Source organism: Fulmarus glacialis, unplaced genomic scaffold (assembly GCF_000690835.1).
Source record: "Fulmarus glacialis isolate BGI_N327 unplaced genomic scaffold, ASM69083v1 scaffold4797, whole genome shotgun sequence".
NCBI lineage: Eukaryota > Metazoa > Chordata > Aves > Procellariiformes > Procellariidae > Fulmarus > Fulmarus glacialis.
Genome location: NW_009225060.1, coordinates 105,017 through 117,801, shown reverse-complemented (window position 1 = coordinate 117,801; position 12,785 = coordinate 105,017). Strand labels below are relative to the sequence as shown.

The 12,785-nt window shown below is 36.6% G+C and overlaps 1 protein-coding gene across 1 annotated transcript in view; it reads right to left on the bottom strand.

Annotated features, from left to right (window-relative positions):
- Nucleotides 1-12,785, bottom strand: part of LOC104080088 (calcium-dependent secretion activator 2-like) — a 126,507-nt gene that overhangs the window by 31,901 nt on the left and 81,821 nt on the right. The window lies entirely within an intron of this gene.

Here is a 12,785-nt window from a genome sequence, read left to right as displayed (position 1 = left end):
ACTGAATGTTAGAAAAGTTAAACTCCCCAACACTTTTTTTTCCATTTGGTTTCCATAGATTTGCTAGTGTTTCTCTAGTCTGTGCGAAGTCAGTCACAGTGTCAGTTTGGGAAAACGCTCAAATAACAAAATGCCAGCAGACACACAAGATTAAATTTTTTTCCAGAGCAAACTAGAATCTAATTTCCCAAACAGAAGCACTTCACTACAAAGACTCTTAGATTACAAAAAACTCCTTGTCACGTTGGCAATTTCCAGGCTTTAAATCAGGTGATGTAATCAGGAGTATCAACCAGTGAGATGACAAAACCACAGTTGTTGATACTGTTTGGTGGTAGAGGAAGCACCCTCATTACCCAAGAAGTTGCAGCAAGTTTTATGGCGTTATAGTGACACTTTTTTCTGTCACTGTGGTCATGTTGCACTGCTGTTAACAAAAACAGCAAGAGGAAAAGGATGAGCTGTGGGATTGTAAGCAAGAGCCTACGAGTGGTAAGGATCTGCTGCTTAAAACCTGACAGGAGAGCAAAATATTACCTATGAGATGTCCCTTCTGGCTGGCCAGCTTCTATCAAGGGCATCTAGTACAACGAGGTGAGTCAAAGGCAGAACAAAGATCCAAATTGTTCAGACCAATGAATGCTGGCTTCACAGGGCGCTCTCCAGAGGATGCTGGCACATATATTACAGAGAAGTTATAATAACTAGGATCGGAGGTGGGTGGGTGGATGGTTGGTAGATGGACAGGTGCCTTTGTGGGAAGAGGATAGGGTCTGCTGCCCTCTACTTTCTGATCACTTCTGGTGCTTTGATGCCCGGTGGTTTTTAACTCAGTCAAAAAACAGAGCAAGGAACCAACATCGCATGTGAAACAGGCAAGTACGATACAGGCAAAACCTTTTTTCCACCTGTCCCAGGCATAGACTCAAGCACTGCTTTAAGTATCACAAAGGACAAATTTTTGTCTAACATGAATGTTCAGCGTAATGCCTATTAACCATGGTGGTTTGTCAGATTACGTAGCGTCTCCCTCATCACTACAACACCGATATCTTGCCCTTCTTCAACTCCTGCTACACCTGTGTTGAAGCTCTGCCTCGCTTGGTTACTCTGCTTTTTATTCATATGAGAGAGAGGACAATTGGCTTTGTGTACAGGATTAACATGTGATGCAGCTTGCTTTGAATAGTTCAGATCCTGCCACACTCTTTTTAACTTCTTAATTCTGTGATAATCATAAATTCAATGAAAAGAAAGGAGAGGAGTAAGGGTTATGTCAGAAAAGGTGTCAAAAAAGGGCCTACTAGGATTTACTTGAAAGTTTATAATGTTTTGCAACTAAGGAAGCATTTACCTCACAGAGGGATAGGTGCATATTCCCCCACAAAATACGAACTGTTTTGCTTTTTGTATATGTTTCAAAAGAGCCAGGCATGTTCCCCTATATCAGAGCATTTACTTTCCCCAAAGCATACCACATTGCTATTGCACCATTAATCGCTTTACTATTGCCATAGCGTGGAGCGGGAATGACTGATGAATTTCACTCAGCCTTGAAGATTAACGACCAGGGGAGAGAACAGTAAAAGGGTCCACAGGTGGCCTTTGGGCTCTGTCAGTCCTAAGCCTGCCCTGTTCTTCACGGCGATTCTGCCACTGCATTCCTCAGACTATCCTGTAGGTTTCTCTGATGTACGCTGGAGGACAACTGCCCCATGGACTGTGAAGACCAACTGAGAATACACAGTCCTCAAATGCTACAGTACAGAAATATCCTGACCATGTTCCCACGCTCTTGCATGTCTTAAATGACTGTAAAGGAGCCATAGACTAACAGAGGATTCTTCGTGCTCAAGAGTAATCCTGGTATCATTAGCAGCAGTGACTTTACGTTCTAACAGGCACATGGCAGAGAATGAGTAACCGAATCCTATAAACACCAGGTTTAATTCATTCTTTTTCATTATTAACTGAGCCTGATATAGAAAGGTGCTTTTAAAATAAGAGATCTTAAAAGAACATTTGCTATCAGAGGAAAGGTTAGTTCCTTTTTAAATTACTTTTCGTGTAAGATATACCACATGTGGTCCTGCAGTCCAGGCAGAACTATCACAAGTTACAGTAAATTCAAAATTATAAAATAAGAAAGCATACAAAAAAGAAATTAAATAGCAACATGCACTTTTTATTCCTCCTATAAATCACTTCCAACTAAGGTGTTAAATAAGAGCTTCCTTGGGAAACAAAGGAGTGGAACGTTAACTACCTAATTTTAAAATCTTCTAGTCTTAGATAAGATTAGGTAACAAAGAAAATGGCATTCATGACACAAAGCTGGGATTTAGTATAGGAGTGCAAAGCCTTATGTTACTTGGTTTTACAAATCACTATAAACACACAGTTATAATCTTAGGTATCAATCCCTCTTCCAGTGCCATCTCTAATGGTGACAGGTTTTTTCTAATGTAGAAAGTTTGAGCCATTACAAGGGATATATCCTGTGCATGCTCCTGAAAGATGAGGAGATGAATTCTTACTCAAGAGTCTAACATTTATACCAAACATCCTGGACTCCTAGAATCCTGTTTGAACTTCTCTTTCCCATTATTTTCCATTGAAAAAAATGGGAAGCAAAGGACCTAAGACCTTGTTAAATTTGGACAGTAATATCTAGGATTTGTAGAAACTGCAGCTGATGTCTAGAACACAAAAAGTCTACAAAAGGCAGTTCCAGAATTAAATGACACTTGGGTTTCACAACTGGAACAGAAAATTAAGAGGTTAACAGATTCAGAAGTGAACTAAGTCCTAGAACTAAGTTGAAGAATGTTTTATTTTTAAGATGGGGAATTGCATCATTTTTCACGGGTCTCAGGTAAATGTCAGTACCACAAACCAGAGCAGACCTTCATAGTCACCAACTCACAGAGCTGCAGCTTGCTATTTCTCCACCCATATGTGTATCCGTATTCACCTACAAGCCTTGCTCACTCCTTCCATCCAAAAAAATGTGCACAAGATGCATAGCGTTAATTCTTCAGACTGTTTTAAAAACCCTCAGCAGCAACAAGAAACACACAGCAGCCATTCCTTCAAACACTGTACCTTTCTTTAGGTAAAATATTCTGTGCAATACAAAGAAGAAATTGATATTTAGAAGTAGCCAATTCCATATTTCTAAGAATTAACCACACCATTTGCTACAATTTTTCTCACTCTAATTTAGGTTCCAGAGTCGGGATAATCTAAAATAATTCATGAATTATTACAATTCAGCCATACACTGAGAAGGAAGATGATACTGAAACAGTTCCCCTGTATCTGAGCACTGAAATAGTAATTGCTTATTACTAAATAGATTTATTTTGACTTCTCTTTAAGACCATGTTTTGAGAGTGTTTAATGAGTAGACTGACAAGAAGTTAGGAAAGATTGGTTTTCAGATGTACATCGAAACAGATATAGATGGCAGACTTTTATTCTGTAAAAATATACTAATATAATAAATAAGATACGTATACATAACATCTATATCTGTACATGTGCACACTAAAAAGCATATTTATAGTTTGGGTGTATATGCTTGGTTGCCTTCTTCAGTCTTTTTATATTACTCACATAATTTCCAGTAACTTAAGACTAATACACCTGCTTTTATACAGCACATAGAAAATAGGACCTTGATCAAACATGTTCAGTCATTAAGTGCTACCCCAATGTAAAGACTTTCTAACACAGTTTTGTAGTAATATGAAACCACAACCAATCGTACAAACCATGCAATCACTTTCCTGAGACTTCTGCTCTTAAAAAGAGTTCTACAATTTTCTTTTCTTCAACATTATATAATATTGCTTTCTTTCTTTTCACTCACTCCCAAATTAAAAAGTAAAAATTAGATTTGTACAAAGTCACAGATTTACCTGATTATACCTCACAATGCTTACAATATGGCAGAAAAACAAACATTTAATATTTAAAGCTCATTCTCCTGGAAAACAAATACAAATACAAGAAATTGCATTTCCACTACAAAACACAGAAACACCTGGATAAAAATGTTTTATATATCATCTTGTCTCAGTCAGTATCATTTTCTCCTCTGGAAATAGAAGAAACAAACTGAACAACCATTTTTTAAAAAAAGTCTGAGCATCACTATATTTTAAATATATAAAGGTTGAATATTTTTCAAAGTGCATTTCCTTGTGTTACAAAAATGCAAAACCATATTGCTAAATATTATAGTTCAGTTTCAATTATATGATGGCATACACAGATGGCAGCTTATTTGCTCTAAGTCCACGCTGCGAGAGTGCAGGGTTCTACTTTTTGATGAAAAAATCAGCACTAATGAATAGCTGAAAAACATAATTGAGTGTGGAATACCGGAGCTATTCACTGCTGGAGAAATGAGAAAGGACTTACTACTTCTACAGAGATCACTTTTAGACTGGCCTTTTTATTCTAAGGAATGAAGCCATCTATCTACATCTTGAATGATAAATTCTCTACTTGTAAAAGGCTTCATTTATCACAAACAATGAAAAAAATACAGAAGGAAAAAATCAATACGTGTAGCAGTTTAGTCCAGCAAAGGCCTTTCTTAAAGAGAAACCTCAGTCAAGGTTGAAAGAGCAATTAATAGAGTCTCAAAAATCTGGGCCACTCTGATAGAGTTCGGTTAACATGTGGCAGAAGTAATCATCCACTTGTGAAAATGATTTTCAGTTCATTCTCAAACACCTTTCAGACACTCATGATCCCATTTAACTGACAACAATACAGGCTATCTGTGGGCATCATTGCATTCGCTGTGAGAGCCAATGGGGACCAAATGCCCACAGGCACTTTCAGTCATCCCTGCGCCCTTGCATAAAAGGAATCCTCCTTGCACCGAATTCCTCCTTTTATTTAACCCCACAAGATTAAGCCATTTTTTTGTCTTCAGTTGAGGACGAGAGAGAAAACTGATTCAAGACAACAGTGTGACCTGGGTCATAAGAAACCTAGCTGTAAACATTCTCAGATTCATTTTAGTACTTTCTGTGCTCTTGAGAAAGAGAACTAAATAAACCTTCAACAGATAGACGGCATGAAAAAAATCAGCCTAAACTTCTACTGTAATTATGTCTGCTAAGGATAAAGAAATGTTGAAGAATGTCAAGTAATACAACCACCACAGCCACAGAAAGCAGTTCTATTTATTCCAATGAGCAAGATACTCATAATATGAACAGGAAAACGTGCATTTTTTTCCACCCCCTAAACAACTTTTCACTTACAGTATAAATGGTTATTGGTATGCTGGAAGATCAGATATCCCTAGATTCTTTAACAGTGATGTCTTACTGCACTCCAGAACGCTTCAACATTTGTGAATATGCATGCCAGTACTTATGGAACCTGTGAAGTAACTGCAATGGCAACTTGAGAATTATTAATCCAATTTATGTCATATCATGAAACCTATTTGGTATGTAAAGTGGCAGTGTTTGTCAAGACAGAAGAACATCCTTTAGCCTTGAGAGAATTCCAGGCAACAAAAGAATGAAATCCTTCAGATGCAACATAAATGTAGGAAGTGCCCTGATTCTAATGTAATCTAATTGTAATGTAAACAGGTAATGCAGCACAACTGCAAAACAGCCGGCGCTGAGGAGCAGACACCCACTCTGTGCTTTTTGATGCAGCTTACTTTGGACTAGCTCTAGTCTGAACCCATGGACCAAATAGCTACCAGTGGTTGCAGCATATATGGGTGCACCCATGGAGCTCATCTCTTGGTTTAATTTCAGCTAAAAGGATAACAGTCTGTGAACACAAACTGCTCCGTGATGTGAAACAAAGCACAGTAAGCAGAGATTAGTTCTAAAAGTGAAAATCTGAATTTAAATGCTAATGTGGATGTAGTAGAAAAAGTTTCAGTTGCACTGCTCTCCCTTGAGCATCCAGTTTGGCTGTGGAAAACAGTTCTTCACACTGCCAGACCTTAAACCAACTCAGAAGCATCCTGAGCACCCAGAAGCATCCGGGCATCCAGCCTAGACAACTCTCCATGTCACTGGAAGCACATGACACTGCAATTAGATAGAAAAACTGGTGACTCGTTTCCAGCCATGCAGTGATATTATTTGTGATCTAGAAAGCCTAAATGGCTGAGGACCTGTTAATAATGAAAAACCTACTTTTGTTTCTAGGTCATACACTGCCACTGATGGAATCAGTCAAAACACCCTGCCCAGTGTCTAAAACAAATCAATGAACTAAGCTGCCAACTGAAGCAACTCCAATTCTGGAGTCCCGGTGTTGAAAATAGCCCACTTTTGGGAAGAGTGGTGGAGGCTAATAAAGGCAGTGAACTCTTTTAGGAATGACACTTGGCTTTGGTTATCTCTGGCTGGTTATGCGTTTCTTTTCACTGTCTACAAAGCTACTTTTGAATTGATATAATTTTAATTTCATGAACAATACAGACCTCAGCAGACCTACTTTTGTATTTTTTTGGTGATAAAACATTTAAAGCAGAACAAGATGCATACATTTCCATCCTAAAGATTGTCAGTTCTAAGTATTGTCATAACATTTGTTGTCATCATCACTAGTAGGTATTTTAAGTCCTCATGAATTAGTATAAAGAGGTACATCTGATCTAGCACAGGCATGAGGAAATACATTACACCTGTGTCAGGGTTAAACCAGGACAACCTGCTATCCCTATTTGTAATTTGAAATGAAGCACAGAAATTATGATAATGAATTAGTCTAGCACTTTTCTTCAATTTGTGCATGCAGAAGGTGTTTATTCAGAATGCTATGATGTTTTAAAACTACTTTTTAAAATTTTTGACAGCTGGATTTTTTTAAAAATCCCTAAAATAATTCAATCAAACCCACTATTTTAAAACATCAGCAAAGTTTTGAAACAAATCAGTTTAACAAGTGGGGAAAATGCAGTTACCTTCTTGGAATTCATATATGATCTTTGAAATAGCAGCCTCTGCCCACATTGCAGAAATAAAAAGCCTTTTATTGGGAACTATGTGATTTTCTTCTGGATTAAAATTTTGACACTTCATGTTCTCATACATTGGAAAACTCCCTTTCAATCTACCAGACTTCACGTAAACATTGGAACCAATGAATACAACTTCTCTTTCCATCCAACATACACAGCAGAAAAACACACGATGCTGCCTGTATCAGTGGTGCAGACTGTCTCCGTTGCATCTCTAGTACCTCTAAGGAATGTAGGAACAGTGCCAGACATTAATTTCCATTCTCACACAGCAAAGCAACTGTTATGGCTTTTTTCCACGAACACCAAATAGTTTACATTTCTTTTGTTTTTTTTATTCCTGGACAGGTTTGCGAAAGAGAAATTCAATTGCATTGAATGTCAGTATACGCAAAGAACTGTATCTGGCTCAGAAAGTCCTTGCTCTGCAGACGGGTGGAGTCTGAAGGAGTACTGAGACTACTTTTATAAACTTTCCCAGTCACCTGCTGCTGGCCACAGCGGGAGACATGATACCAGGTTAGATGAACATTTGGCCCAAGATGATAAAGCGAGTTTAACATTCTGATAGAGACATTCTGCCTTGGAAAACCTGCCGGTGCAGAACAACAACTGTAGGTGATCCTTTCATTAAAAGTTTGAGTCAAAAAAGTACTTTATACTCCTGGCTGCCTTTTGATGACAATACAGGAGTAAGAACAAGGAAGAAAGCTTTCATAGTATGACCCAGCCAATCAGTTCTCTTAAAATACCCATCTTAAGAAACTTTCCTATACAGAATACACATAGAATTTTAAAGATGCCAAAGAAACAAAAAGACTTCTGACTCCATGTCACTTCGGCTCTTTTGAAGAAACTTTCTCTATGAAAGAAGGTAGAAGCGGCCACCCAAAAGCACATTCAGGTCTGTACCTTGTTCCCAACAGGATGCGGAGGGAAGCAGCAACAGGATGGAAGCATGCAGTTATACATCCCCAGAATTTTCCCCTATACTCATGCTATTACTGGCTCTAGGAGTTTCTTTATCTGGCAATGGTGTCTCTGTATTTACTACTTGTTAATGGATTTTCATTTCAATGAATTTCTATAATGGTTTTCTCAACCTTTTAAACATTCAAATAGCAGCACAGTTCCACATCTCAACTACCTGTGCCTAGAAGCAGCTCTTTTGGTTCGCGCTGAAACTGCCACCCTCTAGTATTATTTAGCGATTGTCTTGTGGCACTGGAAGAGACAGCTTCCAGTGTACAATAATTTGCATTAGAACTGTTAACGTAATTGGATGTTTATCCTTGGAAATGTCACACAGAAGCAAACAATCTAAAACTGAATTCTGCAGCAGTTATTCTAGGAAACAATAGAAACGCATCACTGAGAAATCTATCCCCTTTGAGAAACTTACTTTAGTATCCCTTCATGGAATTCAGGATTTTTAAAATGGTTTAACATAATTAGGAAAAAAAACTCCTAAAGAAATGTTAGTATCTTGAAAATATTTTGTTCTGGGGGTGGTTAGATAAAAACAAAAAAGTGATATACAAGAAAGATGTAAGCCTATAACAATAGCATGGATTTGCTCTTTGTCAAAAGGTCTTTACCTAAGAAATATGTAGAAAATAAAAACATTCAAATGCACTGTCCTTGCACTGGAGTTATTAAACTGGAGCTGATTCGTGTTTGGAGCTGTAGAAGTAGGACTTCAGGAATACAGAATTTACCACCTGTGAGGGAGCGTCAGAGCCATCTACTGGGGTCAGCCCATTCCTGCGCCACAGGATGGTTCTGACAAGCAACTGTCTCCCCAAAACAGCAATACTAAAGTGATATTCAATCATAAAACTGCTGTTACATAAAAATAGTAAAAAAAATCCATAAAATCTAAGAGAAAATATAAGTTGTAACAGTAATGAATTGGACGTGAGGGGAGGTTTGAATGGTTTCTCCTCACCTGAAGTTTTAGAAATACTTTTTTAAAAATAGCATTTATTTGTATATAACACAAAGGATAAAATGGTTCTATGAGTGTTTTGGTAATCGATTTAAATGGAACAAAAATTATAATTAATCATCTTTTTAGTATCACTCATTGATTATTGTTCAAATCTGAGATTGAGATTTTTCAATCTCTTTCCCCAAACAGACCTTTACATGTGTGTGTGTGTGTGTGTTTGTGATATATATATAAATATAAATATATATATATTTAGACACATATATATAAAAGGACTAATTTTCTGCTATAACTCAGCCAAGAGTTAGAGAGCAGAATAGTTCTAGTGTCCCGTAAACCTACTGGAATAGCTACCTCCACTCTCCAAATATTTGATTTACCAAAATACTGTAACAGATTTTATTGGAATTTGCAGAGCTGAATTTCCAACTAGGCTTTAATAACTTCCACATCAAATATTTTAAAACCTTCTTCTAAAATAGACTGTATATATACAGAGAAAAACTTCATGTTTGAAGCTACTAAGAAGCTACATTTGAAAACTTCTAAAATTAACATGCAATTGCTTTATCTGTATTGGCTAGGAAGATATGCACTCCTCTCAACTATAAAAGCTTTCACAAGACAACATAAACAATCAAAAGTGAGATTCATTTAGTTGCATTATAATCATATTCCCATCTTCTCCCTTGATTTAACCATGCTGCCCTCCTGTGGATGTCAGGATGTGTATAATGCAACGGCCCAGACTAAGAAAATCTAGTTCAAATTGATCCCCGCTACCTGTTTGTGACTGACTTGAAGAGGAAAGAAAATGCCACTGTGTAACCACAAAAAGTGGTTAAATTAAATTTCAGGGCAAGGACTGTGAAACTTATCTTTGAAATAGTTGTAAATTGAATATTTTAAATAAGTAGAATGTCTTATTATTCCACAAATCATGTACATATGGGAGCACAGAATCATACATATTAATAATACATCTATTCTCAAATTAGCGGGAGAACATTCATTGCATAATGACAAGTTACTTCATCCGTTGAAGTGCCAACACAGTTGAACACATGTAAAGATTATCCAACAACTCAAAAAGCATGGAATTCATTCGCAAAAATATCAGTATTTGGTAAACTGAAAAAGCGCCAACTGGTGAAATTGTAATCTTTTTTTCTGGTACAGAGACACCAAATACATCCTGCGGAATTATTGAGTCAAAAATACGTTGTGTCTTTAAAGCAAAACATCAAAAATGGTTTGGAATAGAAGAATCTAAAATTAAGGAGAGGTGTAATCAATTATCCAAAGACATTATCTCATGCAGAAAAAAAATCTTTTTTGATCAATTACATTTCCATAAAGTCTCTGTTCTAATAAGCTCTGTTACTATTTAACTGGAAATTAATATTATGCACTAAAACATTTATATAATTTGAGCTCATCTATACTCTATTAGAGTTGTCAGATTTGTTAAATCATTGGTTTAAAACAGATCAGTATGGAACAGATACCAAAACCGCTAAAGCACAATAGCTGGAGTGACACAACGCTGCTGGTTTTCTGCTCAACTAAATTTGTAAATGCTGACAAATTATGCTTAAAATCTTAATGATAAAGCATGCTTAAAAATACACTTTTCTTTCTGAAGAAAGACTAAAATTTCTACAAGGTACAAAAGGTAGAGTGACACTTTCTGATTCTAAAATATAATATTAGAAAGTAAAAACTTTTTCTTTACAACTTTTTTTGTCTTTAACTCACAAATAAAAATGAAAAGGGAAATGCTAAATTTTAAATCAAGCCACTCCCTGCCAAAATATTTTATATATTACTGAAAAGACTGTGAATTAAAGAAAAAGTCTCAGGAAAGCGAAAAACCATAAGAAATTATTTTGGACAAGACAAGACACTTAGTATAGTGCTATTTTGTGCCAATTAGCGAAGCTCCTAACATGCCATATCAATAAAAAACAATTGGCCTAAGTAATGGGGCTAATTAAATGAAATAAGATAATTAAATGCTTCTCAATATATAATAAAAAATTATGGCTGAAAGTGTTCCATAATGTTGTCTTTTTGTTTTCCTATTATCTGCTTTTCTGCCGAGTTTTAATCAGTGTATCTACATGCATAAAAGACAGATAGTGTCCAGATGTTAATGTGTTAGTGGCAGGAATCAGGTGTTCAATTAAAATTTATTGAGTGTGCAAGGAAAAACCCCAAACCTTCCCTTAAGTAAAATACATACAGCTCAATTAAAAATGAATGTAGCATTTGTGATTAAATTGAACACTCACATTCTATAATGGCAATAAAATTTTACATGACATATGATTACTTTATTAACTTAATCAAACAATACTAATCTAGGGATCAGAGTCACCTTCTGTGTGAAAATGGATCCATTGCTTCTCAGTATACAAAATAATGGTAAAGCTGCATTTAAATAAATTGTTGGTTCCTCTCTCTGATGCATTTTTTTTTTGGCATAAGTAGTGAATGAAAGAAAAGCAACATTTTTGGAGATCTCAGTCTAGCACATGTTCTCAGCTACTGGCAATATTTGTTATATTTAATACCAGCCCCAGCTGTGTCGCTTGCATAACAATCTTTTTGAATGCATTCATTACTCAAAATGTGTTTCTAAATGGCTTGGCTGAAAGATCCTTAAAATGACATCTCATGCCCATGCAACGTGGTTCTGGTTCCCAGCCTACGGCCCTTAACCTAAAAGGAATCATTCTGTAGTCTACGTGCTCAGACCCCTGCTTCAGATTTCAGCTTGCCCTTCAAAGCTAAGACTTACAGCCAGATGAAAAAGGGCTAGAGAGCCATAAACATTCAGTTTTAGAAAAGAGACTGGCCGTCAGGAGTCCAGCTGTGAGGGGAGCACATTCTCAGGTAGACTTCTCCACACCAGCACTACTACGAACTGAGTCAAGTTTCTTACTCTCTTCTACCTGGTCAGTAGTGGTGCACTTGGCATGGTGCAGTCCACTTAAAACTTTGAACTTAAAATGATTTGAAAATTTAAATAAGATTAAAATATCAGTGGTCAAAATCAGAAAAGGAGGAACACATGATAAAAATAGTAACTTCTAAGCCACTGATTTACTGAGCAAGGGTTACTAGTTTTATATTTAGAATCTGTTCTCTCACCAGAACCATATAGCTTTTCATCTTTGGAATAAACTTTGAAGAAAAGCAGATGGCAGTTTTGGGCTGGGAATCTTCTAACGTTATCAGAGGACCTCTCCATCTGGTAAAGCAAGGCAATTTGTTCTGACCCCGATGGAGACTTAGCAGTGAAACTCAAACCTACACCTACCACACTTCCCCTGCCAATTTGTCCCTGGTTTACTCCATGAAAGATAATCGAACAGGTCTTTTCTGTCTCTTGCTCCAAAGGCAAACCACGCACAGGATTTGACATACCATTTCATATGCATTTTTCACCTACCTGATCTTTTTTATCATTTATGCAGAAAGTGAAAAAAAAATCCCACACATTACAAAAAGACAAAGCAATACTACATCGTTGAACAGACACAAAGTTAATTTAGGATGGGAATAAATTAAAATAGGTTTGTGACAGTAAACACGCTAAAAAGATTATGTGTAGTGCAGGCTGAACTCTTCATTCATTTAAATAAATATGTCACTTATTTAAATATTAAATATGTAATTTATTTAAATAAAAAGACAGAGTAAGCTAATTGTGCAGAACTCTGTATGAAAGCACTGCTACACCAATGACATCGCAGAAACTACCAGCCTACCAAGGTGATGCCGTCACGTTGCTTATTTGGGGATGTGAGA